The 16816-nt window shown below is 37.5% G+C and overlaps 1 protein-coding gene across 1 annotated transcript in view; it reads right to left on the reverse strand.

Annotated features, from left to right (window-relative positions):
- Window positions 1-16816, reverse strand: part of LOC122806893 (A disintegrin and metalloproteinase with thrombospondin motifs 7-like) — a 2879604-nt gene that overhangs the window by 1630827 nt on the left and 1231961 nt on the right. The window lies entirely within an intron of this gene.

Here is a 16816-nt window from a genome sequence, read left to right on the forward strand (position 1 = left end):
AGATTAGACATAAAGGTATGTCTCCAAATTTCATCTGAGCAAAAGAAGTTAAACATGACTTAAAAGGCATTAAGCATTATTTAAATGCAGTTTAGTAATTCTCTGGTTTTCTTACCAACTGGGGATATTCCGAGCACACACTAAGCAAAATTTGTTATTAACTTTATTATTCCTTTCCTCTTTTTTAAGATTAATTTTTATTTATTTATATATAAAAAGGGAAGCCAGATAAATGTTTTTCTTACACAATTGGGATATGGAAGACATGCTTACTGGACAGAAACAGTTTAAACCACTCTGTAAAGAAAAATGAACTATTCAGACATCAACAATTCTGGATTCATCTTAAAAGTGCAAGGTACACTCTTGTGATCCTTACAACAACAACTGAGGCTAATCACCTGAAAAGGGAAATACATAAAACATATACTCAAATATAAGTGCAGGGCTTTGGGGACGTGAATGCAAATAAAAAAATGCTTTAATGACAGCAAAGTGAATTTCAAGTTTCTCTATTTCCCCACAAAATTGCACTGTAATTTTGGTTGCGTTAGGACTTACAATTACAAGCTTCACATTTATGAAAGGGAGCCTGGTAAGTTTTGATAAACTGGATTACTATAATCCAGAAAATTGCATAGCCCTTATCAACTTAATATAAAATACTCCCCCAACAGAAGTTTAAGCTGTAAAGAAAAAACACTACTCACTATAACCAAAGCATTTAGTACTGACTTACTGACTATATATTCAAATAGTACACCTGAATAGTTCTACTAGCATCTGTGTGTCGTATACATGGTTTTATGACACTGCTCACTACCCCACCTTTATACTTGTAATATAAACCTAATGACAGCCACATATAATTGTCTCTGAACCTGCTTAAAACCCTGCCTCTTAACTATAACATTAACATTTTTTACTCTATTGGTGTGACGGAGCAAGATGCAGAGGACAGGAAGAAATGGAAACAGATGATCCGCTGTGGCGACTCCTAACGGGAACAGCCGAAAGACGAAGTTCCTTTCCACACGCCCATTTTTTAATTGATAAGTACTAACCATAACATTTGTTTATCTGTCTTGACAACCACATCAATACACCTCTTTATATGCTCAATGTTCAACATCTACTAATTGCATAAGTATATTTTATACCATAATAGTTTAATTTCTGTGAATGTAATCTAATCAGCAGATGTATAAGTAATTGTTAATGTGTGCTTCTTGATGTCTGTTCATGTAATTATTGATTGTTCAAAAATGCTTGTAATATGCTGAAGATTTTCTCCCTAGGACTTTAATGAAAACAGATTTTTGAATAAACTGTCAGGAAACCCGGTAAAGAAACGTAAAATTAAAAAAAAAATAAATAAATAAAATACTTGGTGGTGGAGAATTCTAAAGACCATCATATAAACTGTTGTCATACAAAATGAACAATTAAATATTCACTGCACTTGTAAATAGTTTATTTTTGTGAGGTGTGTATGTTACAGTACAAGACTCTGCAATCTTACTTTCATACAGATTACTTTATTGCAGTCTTGAGCAAATATACAAAATCAAGCTTTAATGAGACAAAAGTCGTCAACGTTTATTATGACTTTATGAAGCTCTCCTTGTCTCTATATCTGTCTTTCTCTGCTTATATAAATGCCGTGCAGGTTGCTGAATGCATACTAGTCTCCACAAAGGAAATAAGAATTGTCTTTGCTGGGACATATTAACTACAAAAGTAGAAAATAATGTAGTCTACCATACATAACTCCTGACAGGATTCCATCCACCGTTGTTATATAAAAACAGTAAAATGGCACACTAATAACACAGCACTTTTGTTATTTCCATATACTGTCATTACTCTTCATAATATAAAGCAGAATTGATGTAATTTCATGCAGTGAAAGCAATTCAGGCATAATGAGAGTATAGAACTCCAAGATATTTACAAGAGAAATGACTGAAATTACAAGGTGAAGCACAAATATGGTTTACACCTACTACTTTGAGGTTCTAGACATCTACTTCAAATTCCAAAAGAAGCAATTCATGCCAACAAACTAAACATATGTCATGACATTTTTGTGATACTCTGGTATTCCTTTCTATAAGTAGTAGTTTAAGTAAGTTTATTCTGCTGTATTTTTCCCTCTTCTGTAACAGTCAGCAACCCTCTTTTAAAGTATACTGAACTACGCTGCATTTTGTAATGAGAGCGCAGTAATATGATTTCTGCCAATGGGAGAAATCTCCTTGTTGGCATTTACATAAATAGCTTCTTCTTCTTTTAGCTTTTCCTGGTTAGGGGTCACCACAGCGGATCGCCTGTCCACTCATGATTGGCAGTGGAGTTTTACGGTGTTGAGTTGCCAGCCCGGCGCCTAACCATCCCCAGAAGGCACATATACACAGACACACACACACACACACACACACACACACACACACACACTCACACCTAGGGCCAGTTTTAGCATGTCCAATCCACCTACAGCATGACTTTGGGATGTGAGAGGAAACCTGAACATCCGGAGGAAACTCACGCAACCACAGGGAGGACATGCAGACTCTGCACAGAAGGCACCCCAGTCGAGGATCGAACCAGAGAACCTCTTGCTGTGAGGCGACAATGCTAACTGCTGCACCACCGTGGCCGCCCATTTTGCTCTGGTTTTAATGCATGACACATTTTTATATGACAAGGAAAACCTTTTCCACTTGATTTAGAGGTTCCCTTTGTCTACTAATTTAAAAGTACAGCAAATGCAGCTGTCTTTTCTACTTTGTGCAGAACGTTTTGAATACTGTTCATGTTGTGATTCTGTTAAAGATGTCTGCAAAGTAGTACAAGTTACTTGCACTGCTGCCATAATGCAAACATTGTGCTGTGTGTAAAAATCCCTGAATGTTCAAGTACAAGTTGTGCTAGTTAGCCCACCTGTCTTATGCAGAACCTACAATAGTGTCATAAAATGTAGATCAAATGCAAATATGCGTAACAGTGTCATGACCCTTTGCCCCCAAAGATGACCTTAGCTGAAGGAGGTGTTCTTTTCCCCACTGGGATAAAACCGTTGACTCAGCGTTCACTTTTATATTGTACTTCACATAAATGAAAAAAAAATACAAAAACAATACAAAATCTATGATTAAAGAATAACATTGCTGCAGGGGGGGAGACAAGCCCCTTGTATCCTTCATACCCCTCTGACTCAAGTACAGTAACTCAAGGGTCACTCAGTCCTGTGGGTAAAAAAATATTTCCCCATTCATAATATTGTTCAACCTTGGAGTTCCCTGCCTACCAAAGGCCATATCAGACTTGTGGGCTGACAATTGACCAGGAAGATTTTATTTTCTGTCTATGTCCAGTTTTTCACAATAATTGTGCATGAACGCTAAGAACTATTCTGTATAAGCATTTACACTGTCTGCGAACTTATGTTGTTTGTGACTTGATACTGCTGGCATGGTCAAAGTTGTCCTTGCAAGATAAAAAAAAAAATCCCTCTGCAGTATAGTGGTCTAGCCTATTTGTCCAATTTCACAATAAAATGAAAATCTCATTTATATATTGTCACAAAAATATGTGTAGCACAGATGTACCAAAGAATAAGGGCAGAACAGGTATTTTGCAGGCTTAGCTGAACAAAGTTGCAAATACCAACTTATAAAATGGCAAAAGTGTACCCGCACCAGCAGACAGTATATGCACACACCACACATAATCCCATGTGTGAGAATGCCAGATGTAGAGTACCACCACACTGATGTTGTAGAACAGTACTGCACCAAGGTGTGATAAATGTGGTATAACACACTGCATGAACATGAGTCAATAACACATATGTTCTGGCAGCTTATGGAGTGAGGGAAGCAAGGCAGCAAACACCAACAGATGAAAGTTAATCTTCTTTAATACAGATAAAATGTGAAGCGCTTTTCGTTTGAGACTGTGCTCAAACTTCTTCAGACAAACTGATTACACAAATCACAAGTATATATACCAATTAGGTGAGCTGCTCACACAAGCACTACATCAATTAAGCAATTAAAAACTGCATCAAGATAATAAAGCATTTAAAGGCATATAAAACAAAACTGCCTAAATGCTCTTAATACATGTTTGCACTTAAAACCACCTTCAACTGTTGCAAAATAAAATAAAAATAAAAATATAACCATCCAACATGTTGATTAAATAACCTACTGAGGATAGATATATATATCAACTAATGTATACTACAAAAAATAAAAAATATATAATATAAAAAATATAAAAAATGTGAAAAGTATCTATGTATATATATGCATCTTATCTTGATAAACTTTTAAGTTTTAAAACACTGACAATAGAACAGCATTCATTAAGTCCAGGGGTATTATACGCATTTAATCTAACTTGCCACATAAGTTCTAATTCTTCCAGTTTTAATGGAGTAGAGCCTCCCCTAGGATCTTCATGAATCTGATCTATTATCATAAATTTAAATTTGTGGTCCGGGTTGAGACTGACATGCTTTGCCAGAGCATTGTCGAGTTTATTCTTCCGAATTGCATAAATATGTTCATACAAACGGTCACAGAGATGTCTCTTCATTTTCCCTCTGTAGAACGATAAACAATTCTGGCATTGTGCTAGATAAACAATCATTTTAGAATTGCAATTCACTCAACATTTCAAAAAGTATTGATGGTTGTGAATAATAAATCTATTAGAGGTTCACCTACGTGTGCATGTGCTAAAGTTATAGATGTAATCTTGCAAAAATGTTTAGTTAATGATGTACAAATTTGTAAAGACTCATGGTCTTTTTTAGAGAGAATCAATGAGTTATAGTCATTGGGAACACTCTTTTGTTTTATCTAATTCCGATTACAAAGATGTGTTCATTTTCTATACACGTTACCTTGATGACATTTTTATTTTACTTAAAGGTGACAGAGCCATTAGTGACATGGTAGTCGACTATTTCAACAGCACCACAGACTTCCTAAAGTTTACATCTTCTTTTAGTATGGATTCTATAGCATACCTTGACATTTTATTAACTAAAAATTCTTCACGTCAGAGGTATACAGCTAAGATACATAGAAAAAGCACATATTCTAATGCGTTTTTGCATTATTCTAGCTGTCATCCTCTGCACCAGAAGCAAGCTGTAGTTAAGGGCCAGTTAGTCAGGGCAGCCCGCATGTCAACTCTTGATGCTGACTTCATTGAAGAATGTCGTTTATCAAAAAATATGTTCATCCACCGAGGCTATCCTGAGAATCTGATTAATGAACTTATAGAAGAAGTGGGGTCCAAATGGAATAGGCAGTTATTTAAACCTTTATTAAATATTAATTCTATGAACGTAGAAGTGGTACAGCATAGTAGTGCAGTTAATGTTTCAATAGATGACATTAATACACCATGTGAACCTACGGGTCATGTTCCATCACTTATCACTACTTTCAGTATTAATAGTAAGTCTTGTTATGAAATTTTATGTAAAAATTGGGCTATCTTTAAAAGTGATCTCAGTATTTTCAATAAAGTTGGCGACAGACCAGTGGTCACGTATAGAAGTGCAAAAAATTTAAAGTCCCTTCTCGAGCAATGCCAACGCACATACCCAAAAACACCGGGTATGTTCAAGTGTCAGTCTTGTAACTACTGCCAATATGTTAGTGAATCTAATAGATTCATTATTCACAACCATCAATACTTTTTCAAATGTCGAGTGAATTGCAATTCTAAAATGATAGTTTATCTAGCACAATGCCAGAATTGTTTATCGTTCTACATAGGGAAAATGGAGAGAAGTCTCCGTGACCATTTGTATGAACAAATTTATGCAATTCGGAAGAATAAACTCGACAATGCTCTGGCTAAGCATGTCAGTCTCAACCCTGACCACAAATTTAAATTTATGATAATAGATCAGCTTCACAAAGATCCTAGGGGAGGCCCTACTCCATTGAAACTGGAAGAATTAGAACTTATGTGGCAAGTTACATTAAATGCATATAGTACCCCTGGACTTAATGAATGCTGTTCTATTTCAGTGTTTTAAAACTTAAAAGTTTATCAAGATAAGATGCATATATAGACATATATACTTTTCACATTTTTTATATTTTTTATATTATATATTTTTTATTTTTTTGTAGTATACATTAGTTGATATATATATCCTCAGTAGGTTATTTAATCAACATGTTGGACGGTTATATTTTTATTTTATTTTGCAACAGTTGAAGGTGGTTTTAAGTACAAACATGTATTAAGAGCATTTAGGCAGTTTTGTTTTATATGGCTGCTATTACCAGTTTGCTTTTTTAATTTAGTTTAATTTTTAGTGTAGTAGCAGCTCACTCACCCAATTGTATGGTATATATACTTGTTGTACTTGTGAATTGTGTTGTTGAAAGAAGTTTGAGCACAGTCTCAAATGAAAGCTGCCTTCATTTTATCTGTATTAAAGAAGATTAACTTTCATCTGTTGGTGTTTGCTGCCTTGCTTCCCTCTACCTGTTTTCGTGGATTTTTAGTTTGTTTTTGCTTGTGCTATACCAGCTTATGGAGTGAGAATAGGACATCTCTACAGAGTAGCGGCAACTTGCATTTGGTCACTGCCACTGGAGTTACGGGGCTGCCTTGTAAGGGAAAAGGATTAGTATCCAATAACTAGTTTACATTCTCAAGGGAGATGGAGGGGGACTGTTGATTACCATGGCTACCTACAAGGCATTGCTATCATGTGAGCTGTGTGTGTGTGTGTGTGTGTGTGTGTGTGTGTGTGTGTGTGTGTGTGTGTGTGTGTGTGTGTCTGTGTGTGTGTGTGTGTGTGTGTGTGTGTGTGTGTGTGTGAATTTCACAGCAGGGAAATTGTCTTCAACACTATTACACCAAAGAGCTGAGAGATGGAAATGGCTGGAAAGGACAGCATTATGACCAAATCACAAAGGCTTGTCCTTGTTCTGTGATTGGCAATCCAGTCCAAAACAACTATGAATATTACTCCACTGGAGAGGCTAGTCCAAGAAAAGGTCACCTTCCATTTTTATAAAAGGTAAAATAAAGTGGGAACATGCAGTAGAACTGGTGGCATGTTTGTCTGAAGTTCAGTAGTTAAAGAGTAGAACGGCAAAGTATAAACATGATATTACATCTGTCACAAATGTAGTAGGATAACGTCAGAGATATCTAAAACTACGTGTGCAAAAGTTAAAGTTAAGAGCAGATATACCGCAAACAAAAAGGTAACTTGCATAATATGATGCACTAATGTACCACGGATGAAAGCTATAATAGATCTCTAACTGATGAAGTAATGTGGAAAGCTATCTTGACTAACAAGACAGAAGTATGGCACAAAAAAAGCAAAATGCGGGTATGCCATAGCAACAGTACATACAGAATATCCCATGTGATTGGGATTTATGAATATGTTGCACATGGCACATGGAACCTTGCACAGTGCATAACATCATAAAAAGTGGTTTGCGATTCATGCACCCATTATATCCTGAAGCAAAAACATTAAACCTTACTGCCATCACTGTATGTTCACCATAAGAGTCTCATCAGCTGAGAGGTATGCAGATTAAATCTACTGATGATACACAGACGTGATTTTCATAGCTTCAGCAGTAGCATGGAGGGGAGATGCATTTTAAAATCTATGTATGTCCTGAGTGATGCTGAACTGTGATATGTCCTGAGTGATTCTGAATTGTGATACATCCTGATTGATGCTAAATTGTGGAAAACTATAACTGCAAACAATGACTGACAGGGTGAATAGCCAAGACAGTGCTGTCAGGTGAGGTAACATGGGTTATCATGTCAAAAAAGTGAAGCAAGCCAGCTGTCACCAATCACTACACTGACTACTATTCAAATAAAGTTATACTGCCACTGTAATGATGCCCTGCATGAACGTTACATGGTGTATCAACCTTATATTACTCAGTCAATATTAAGAATAGATAGCAATGAAAAAAATGTTCAGGATGTTACTCAAGTAATACCAATCCTTCTCCAAAATTCCATCACACACACACACACACACACACACACACACACACACACACACACACACACACACACACACACACACACACATACATTTTAGGGCTCACTAGTCTTAAACTTAATATCCTTAATACCATACAGAGAGTTTTGGCTTACACTCAAAAAAATATTCAAAGAAGCAAAAAGAACCACACTGCACTGAAGTACAAAAGCACCACTGGACACGGAAGCTGAATTCCACACTTTTTGTTCCACAGGTTAAGCACTTTCATCCAACCTCTGTTAGACTTCTTCAGAGCAACATATAATAAAAACTCAACCCTTTTTATGCACACCTTAACACATATTTCATTAAACAATTAAAAAATTGAATAATGATGTTATTCAATAAAAAAATAACCAATAAATAAATCAGTAAACTTGTCCCATTCTTAAAACAACCATTGATGCCTGTTAAAATTCAAACAATAAATACAAACTATATAAATGAACAAAATAAAATTTGGTAAAAGTTTTTTGTGTATATATTAACCTAAAATGTGTTTTAATTTCAGTACAGCTGTTATACTGACATTATCATTAATGCCCAGAAAGGTGGTGGCATCCAACCTCAATTGCCACCTCAGTTCACAAATATCTAAGTCTAGGTCCAACACCCTACCCTGCCTATTCTTTACCAATTGCTGTAAAACAACAAATCTAAACCTATGGCATGGGTTTTTTTTTCATTTTATGCCTCACCAGTGCATTAGTGGTCTTCATGTTCTTAATGTCAACAATGTGTTCCCTGATTCTATCTTTGAAATACCTTTCCGGTATATCCGCTAAAGACTGAGAAAAGGAATGTGATAACGTGTATTTGTAACATAGGGTAATATATAGAGCTAGGAAGGAGAAGAGGTTTGTTGCATAGTGGAGGAAGAAGGGAAAGTAGAAAGGGAAACATTCTTGATGGTGGAGGGAAGGTATTTCGACAGAAGGAAAAGATGGGGGAAACAGTGAGAGTAGTGACTATGTTGATGAAGATGGGGAAGCCAGAGGATCAAATGGGCCAGCCTTAGATTTTTATAAGGTAGTGGGCATTATTAGATAAAGTATTAGCAGAGGTATTTAGTAGGATGATAGAACTGTACAAAGTATGATGATCTTTAAAGTAGGAGGAAGAAATAGTGCTACCAAAAAAGAAGTAGGGTGGGCATGCGTAGCATAAACGGAAAAATATATGCAAGAGTCCCAGCAATAAAGCTGTACAGGGTAATTCTAGGCCTTTTAAAGGATTAACAAGTAAGGTTTGTAAAATGGAAAATAAAGACCACAACTGTTAAGTGTTAGAGTCCAATGAAAAAATGGAAAGAATGTAATAGGTATCTCAGAAGGATTTTATTTAATGGTTAAAAAAATTATACAAGAAGAATGACTGGAAGACTACCTGAGAGTATGACTGCACTATACAAAAAACAACTGTTGTGAGTGGCAGTTAAAATGACAGGCTAATTAAAAAGTAAGGGGAAACCTTATTAATGAAATCATAGATGACTATTTGGTAACATTACCTGAAGTGACATGAACATCAGTGGATTTGAATATGTCATTTGTGACACTACTAAGCTATAGCAGCAAAAATGGATATTTATGATTGAAAGTATATCATGCTCAAGGCATAATCAAAGTTATTGGAGAAGATAGTTCATCAGATGAAATGACGGTTACTTAAAGTGGGAATTTGTCAGGGTTGCATTGCTCTTGTGCATACAATGATGCTATTTCAAGTTTTGCATCTATCCAAATATATACCTCCAAATCCAAAAGAAACCATGACACATGTCATGGGACTGCAGGGAAGAAGAGAGTGAGAGGAGATGGGATAGATGATTGCTGATTGGAAACTATGATAGCTTTGTGTTGTGGTGAAAGCTGAAGATTTCTGTTAGATATTAAGATGAACTGCAAGTCAGGGTGACAGTGAGGTAACAGGCAAACATGTGATTAGTGAGCTGTGTAAAAAGTGCATCAGAATAAAAGAAGGGAAGTTCAGGGTGTTTGAAGACAGGTAAATTGTACAGAAGAGAATGCTGAAATTGAATGAAAATAAGTGAAATTGATTTTGATTTGATGAGGAGGTTTGAGGGTATAACGTACTGGCTGATGGAAAGGTGAAATAAAAATGCAAGCAAATGTGGGAAATATGTATAACTTTAAGCATTTTAAGGCTAGTAAATGACACCCATCTGGCACTGTTGCATAGATGATACTTAATGTTTATAATGTTAAAGAAGCTCAGAATAACAGATGAGACAAAATGTTGTAGAGATATAGAGCTAGAGGTTGGCAGTGGGCATGCTCTGGCTTTGTTCAGAGGCACGAGTGGAGGTAGAATATATGATTAAATGAATATACCTATTGTACACAAATGACAGAATGCATTTTATGCAGAAGGATATTTTGGGGGCAGAAAGGAAGTCAGCAGGAGCATAGCAGAGTAGACTACCCACCATGGTTGCATATACCTTAAGGGTAGACAGAAGGAAGATGAAGTTGAAGGAATTACACTTTGGGTTGAAGGGAGTAGTAACTGTTTACTGATGTGCCAATTATGCCATGTCAGAGGTAGACTGGTGGAATGCTAACAAACACACATACACACACGAAGAGACATCTGAAGCAAGTATTATTACAGCTTATTATTAAGACCCCATGTGAAGCATAGTGCAGACTTCTAATGACCTATTTCTGAAGGACACAGATAAGACAAATGCAGTTCAAATAATAGTGATAAAATGGAATACAGTTGACAATAAAAGCCAAACAAGAACAGTCTAGAAGAGGTTAAGTAGCATAGTGAGAACTGTTCTTCAGCATCTCAAGGAAATCTAAAAATTCCAAACAGGTACTATATTTAAACATACAGGAGAATAAACAGTTATAATATAATTACACAAAGTGAAGGATCACTAAAGAAATGCGTAAGTATTATTTCAGAGAAAGGGAGGTGACTGCCTGGTAAAATGTTGCTGAATAGTTACCAGACTCAAGAAAAATAGTTTGATTCAAGAAGGCATGAGACCATTTTCATGAGGGATGTAAATAAAAATAAAATAAATAACTTGCTGGTTAAATAAAACTTACTCAACAGATAGGTGGGTTAGGAAGTCCTTGTCTGCTTACCTGTTTCTGCCTTAGCACTTTACATTATTTAGGTGATGCCTCACCTCCCATTTTTTGTATAAATCCTTGAGGTGTGAAGGAACAGTCATTGTACTGAAACTATGAGTTCCCATAATGCTTTGTTAGTGTTGTAATTCTCAGTTTAACTTATTTAGCTCCATAGCATGTAATGCAAGAAGTGCCAAACAGCACTTTCAGCTGCTGTTTCTGGGGAAACAGCTTCACTGAGGATGAAATGCAAACATTAATCTCAGCAATGTTAACATAGGGAAAGCATCCACAGTCTTTAATGTGTGCATAAGCAGCCTCTAGATGCACTTCACAATGTCACTACAGTGATGTCACTGGGGGACACAATAAATTTATTCAGGCCATGGTTTAATACATTATTAATATCAATACAGGTCAAATATACAAGACATGAGGTGGATACAAATGCATTGTGACACATACGCCATTAGATGCATGGATACACCTACAAATATGACTGTTACACTTAAAGTTTACCAATGCTGCACCTACAAATATAACTATCTACCTACAATAAGTTTAGTATCCAGTGTTTAAGTACCTGGGTCCCTATTATTTTAGCGAACGCAATGAATTACGAACACTGTTTAGTCGAATGTCATTACGCGAAATGGCAAAATACCGAAAGCACGGGCCATTTCCTCCACTGTGGTGCGATCTCGGAGTTGGTATATTTAAGTAGGGGGGGGGGGGCACAGCCCCCACTTTATTTTGCGTTTTGATTTTTTTTTTTTAATGGATCAGCAATTTTTTTTCCCTGGGAAAAAAATCACTGATTCGTGTGTTCGACGTTTTGGGCTTTCAGGATTTGTGGGTTGATTATATAGCATTCACAATTCATTGCATTCGCTTATATAATATAGACCCAAGTACCTTACAGTATAGTGTTAACATAATCAGTTTACGATATGCAATGTTTGCATTAAGAAGAATAAAACTAAATAACTAATCTAATCAGGAGGAGAAAATGGTGCATGTAATTATGTCAGCTGTACAGGAATGAGGGAGCACTTGAAACACGAACAGGGCACTTTTATTTTGCTTAATGTAGACATGAGCATCTTTCTTGCAATCTGAAGGAAAATATATATGTATGTGAATGTGTATACAGTGATGTCCTACCCAAGGCTGCCAACGTAGCAGTCATCCTCTTAGAATTTAAGATGAGGACCATATCTAGAACATTAAGATAGAAAAACCCAGTATTTAAGTACTTCACATGAGAAAGGGTGGCGTAAGTCAGGCAAAAAAAATGCAAAGTTATGAAAATGGTTCTAGACTTCAAGGAGGTAGGCTGCATGAAGATCTGGACCCACTGCATAATGAGAATGACTGTCACAACAGTTCATTTTTAAGTAAAGAAAATGTTCAAGAAAAAGGCATGCTGCAATCTGGTTAAAATATAACAAGGTCTAGCAAGGAGGACACTACCAAATTGATATTCAAGAAGATCCAGGCAGGAAAGCTGGCACTATGCAGGGACAGTCCACAAAAGAAGGAAAATCAATACAGCTATACAAAGTGAAGAAATAGCAAGACTAGCATTAATCCTGACAAAGCAATATTGTTTTCAACAGAGCCCCTGCCCCCCCCAAAAAAATACACACAACAGAAGTTAGAGATGTAGAAGATATTTTTCCATATGTCAAGCCTAGCAGCACAAATCAATACTGTATGACAAACACAGACAGAAATGTAAGTGGAAATGCTCTGTGTTTTCCTTGAGTGAAGATAAGTACTTTTGCTGCATAACTTCATATCTAACAATTCTGAAGAGATGTACTGAGATACTCGTATGTTCTGTGTTCTCCTTGAGTGAAGATAAGTACTTTGGCAACATAAATTCATATATAACAATTCTGAAGAGATGTACTGAGATACTTGTAAACCCTTGGCTGACCTACTCAACAGTTTTATTCAAGCTTAAGCTGAAAAGTACACTTAAATCTGTTCCACACATGTGCAACAGAGGAAACACAGGCAAGTCCATGGCAGATGGCCTGACCTTATACACACTCAAGGCCACAAATACCATTCTTGGCCATCTGCATATCTTTCAGTCAGAGGCAAATCTCAACAGAATCAGGGGCAAATACAGAAATAATGAGGGACACTTTTAAAGTATTGGAACAAGAGAAAGCGAATTAATATACATTTTTTGAAGTAAAATATTTCTGTAACTGTATTGGCATTATTTGTTAAGTGTAATTCACCACCTTTTCTCCAAAAGTCAATGATTTTAGGAGAGATTATTAGAGACAGAGCAAAAAGCTGTGTCAAAATCAGGGACAGATGAGAACTGTGGGCATCTGTAATGTATGAAATGTTGACTTGGTTTTGGAATAGACTGTAGCAATATATAAGATGGAAGACACAAAGTCTGTCAGACAAAAAAAAGAGAGAAAAAAGTATGAGGTAAAATCAATCACATAATTAATGATATAAAACTAACTGTAAACGGTAACAGCTTGTGCAAGTCAAGGGTTGTGTGAGCTTAATTTCTGTTTCTTGTTTTCCTGTTTGTACTCCGACTGATACTGTACATATTATGCATAAGCAATATAAAGTATACTTTCTACATTACATAAAAAAGCAAAAGAGAAAAAATGTTTTCTACATCAAACAGCAGGATATGCATTGGAAAGCTTGCAAAAATGAAACTCATACATCTTATAAAATGGATCTCTATTTTGACACCATGGTTCATACATGCTAATAGAAATTTCTTTCATTGCCTTCAAACAGACTGCTGTTTTTGGGCAAGAATACAAGTCAATATTTTGTATGGACAAATACTTATTACTTACTGAATGATTTATTTGCTCACATATTTAGTTTTAGTTAAAAATCAGGAAAACTAAGGCAAGAATGTTCAACTTTCAGAAGAACATGGACTCTAACAGCATGTCAGCCTATAAAACAAAAGAACAGATGTCAACGAAAGACTGCACAATAATTTATGCAGAATGACTGGTAAGACAGAGTGCAATATTCTGGCAGTTAGAAGACAAGATTAAGGAAATGAGGCCTTCATGAGCTGCTTCCTCTTGTCGAGGATTTGTGTCCGGCAATTATTGCAAACAACTAAGGCTATGAGCTGTTAAACTGCCTCACTTGTGACTCTGAGCAAGTCAGATAACTTAGTGCTCCTGGGCCGAGTCTAAAAAAGGTCCATATGGGTCAGTGCAGTATATGAATTAATAAACATAAGCAAATAAATACAACGTTGCCAACAATGCCATGCATGGAAACATACCTCTCAATGTGTATCTCATTATGAGGAAAGTCCCTCATCTGGGGTCTTAAAAAGTTCATGTTCCTCAAAGGTCCACATGAAAGGGCCTGTCACACATTCAGTGTTAGTAATTTTTAAGTGAAATCCATAGTAAATAGAAATGAATCATTTTAATTCATTAAAAGATATCCTTTATAAGTAAAACCAGCATATTTTAACCACCCTATGCCCTTCCTCATTGAAGTTGTTACTAAGCCATTAGTATGTGTTCTACATTTTGGCCATTTGTTCCACATTATGAGGGCTTGTGTTCCTCACTTTGGAGACAGACGGTTGACAGCTATGCATGGAAACCAGAAAGCCCAAGCTCATCAATACAGTAAAGAAAAGAGCCATTAACTGTAGTCAATGAAACAATAGCTGCAAAAATCTACTTCTCTCACCAGTTCTAAGAACCTTCAGTATGCATATTTGCTGCACATGTAGTACATATTTATATATTCCACAAATATCCAGACAGGTAATATTTATTATTCTGCCTCCTATTCTGCTGCTCTGAGAACTTCTCTTAAAAACTGTTCTGATCTGCCTGACAGTATCTTGTGCCCTTCTCATTTTTCTTCATATGGATGAGGTTTTGCGTCAAATGTCCCCTTCTCTCTCATTTCAGTGTCACTCTCCTACCCTCTTTGACAGTCATGCCTGACTGCCACATGTCTTTTATCCCACAATCCACTCATCTTTTTGCTGAAATCACTCTTTTCCTCTTGCTTCTTCCTGTCCGTTCTATATCTTCTTCACCAGATTGTCTTCTGCTTCCCTGAATGTGATCAAACCACCATAATCGGATTACTTTGACCTTCTCTGCAACTGGAGTTACTTAGGCTTCTTTTCTGATGTCCACATTTGTTTGCCTGTTCCACAATGTGCATCCTACAACCCATCTCAGACATGGCATCTCCATCACCTCTGGCTTGTTCCACAGTGTGCAGCCTACAACCCATCTCAGACATGGCATCTCCATCACCTCTGGCTTGTTCCACAGTGTGCATCCTACAGCCCATCTCAGACATGGCATCTCCATCACCTCTGGCTTGTTCCACAGTGTGCATCCTACAACCCATCTCAGACATGGCATCTCCATCACCTCTGGCTTGTTCCACAGTGTGCAGCCTGCAACCCATCACAGGCATGGCATCTCCATCACCTCTGGCTTGTTCCACAGTGTGCATCCTACAACCCATCTCAGACATGGCATCTCCATCACCTCTGGCTTGTTCCACAGTGTGCATCCTACAACCCATCTCAGACATGGCATCTCCATCACCTCTGGCTTGTTCCACAGTGTGCATCCTACAACCCATCTCAGACATGGCATCTCCATCACCTCTGGCTTGTTCCACAGTGTGCATCCTACAACCCATCTCAGACATGGCATCTCCATCACCTCTGGCTTGTTCCACAGTGTGCAGCCTGGAACCCATCACAGGCATGGCATCTCCATCACCTCTGGCTTGTTCCACAGTGTGCATCCTACAACCCATCTTAGACATGGCATCTCCATCACCTCTGGCTTGTTCCACAGTGTGCAGCCTACAACCCATCTCAGACATGGCATCTCCATCACAGCTGGCTTGTTCCACAGTGTGCATCCTACAACCCATCTCAGACATGGCATCTCCATCACCTATGGCATGTTCCACAGTGTGCATCCTACAACCCATCTCAGACATGGCATCTCCATCACATCTGGCTTGTTCCACAGTGTGCATCCTACAACCCATTTCAGACATGGCATCTCCATCACCTATGGCATGTTCCACAGTGTGCATCTTACAACCCATCTCAGACGTGGCACTCCATCACCTCTGGCTTGTTCCACAGTGTGCATACTACAACCCATCTCAGACATGGCATCTCCATCACCTTTGGCTTGCTCCACAGTGTGCATCCTACAACCCATCTCAGACATGGCATCTCCATCACCTCTGGCTTGTTCCACAGTGTGCATCCTACAACCCATCTCAGACATGGCATCTCCATCACCTCTGGCTTGTTCCACAGTGTGCATCCTACAACCCATCTCAGACATGGCATCTCCATCACCTCTGGCTTGTTCCACAGTGTGCATCCTACAACCCATCTCAGACGTGGCACTCCATCACCTCTGGCTTGTTCCACAGTGTGCATACTACAACCCATCTCAGACATGGCATCTCCATCACCTCTGGCTTGTTCCACAGTGTGCATCCTACAACCCATCTCAGACATGGCATCTCCATCACCCCTGGCTTCATCAACTGCTCTGTCTTCACTGGGCAGGTTTTTGTACCATACTGGTCACACAAGTGTTTT

This window comes from Protopterus annectens, chromosome 7.part0, assembly GCF_019279795.1.
Source record: "Protopterus annectens isolate FY-2018-M chromosome 7.part0, PAN1.0, whole genome shotgun sequence".
Classification (NCBI taxonomy): domain Eukaryota; kingdom Metazoa; phylum Chordata; order Ceratodontiformes; family Protopteridae; genus Protopterus; species Protopterus annectens.